We start from the raw sequence: 595 nt of genomic DNA on the forward strand, positions 1-595 counted from the left end.
TATATATATAATATTTAGTAATTCACTTTCACAATTAACATTTAACAGCAAATTTGCATACGCCGCAGGCTGTTTATGGATTGTTTTGATGATTCAAATATTTTATGGACTATTTTGGTAACTTTGGACTGTTTTATGGATTATTTATGCAGAAAGTATGTTGTTTCATGGACTATTTTTATGAGTTTTGTGTTGTTTTGTAGACTATTTATGCAAGATTATATTATATGTAATGATTAATGACGTATGTATTATGTTAAACTTATGATTATTTCATTTCATTTCATCCATGTTGAGTTATTTATAATTATTTATATTTGAGAATGAAAAACAGGTTTGAAAAAAATAATTTTTCTAAAAAAATTCATCAATTTAAATGTTCAGTTATGAAAAAGAGAGGCTAACTACTTTAAATATTTCAAACCGAAATAAAAATTCGAAATAACCGAACCGAATTTGTAAAAACCGAACCAAACCGAATTTGTTTCGGTTTGGTTATGGATGTCATTTTTGTCAATCCGAAAATCGATAAACCGAATCGATATTAAACAATCAGACCGAACCGACCGAACGCCCACCCCTACCCAAAGGGGAC

The sequence above is a fragment of the Capsicum annuum genome, chromosome 9, assembly GCF_002878395.1.
Source record: "Capsicum annuum cultivar UCD-10X-F1 chromosome 9, UCD10Xv1.1, whole genome shotgun sequence".
Classification (NCBI taxonomy): Eukaryota; Viridiplantae; Streptophyta; class Magnoliopsida; order Solanales; family Solanaceae; genus Capsicum; species Capsicum annuum.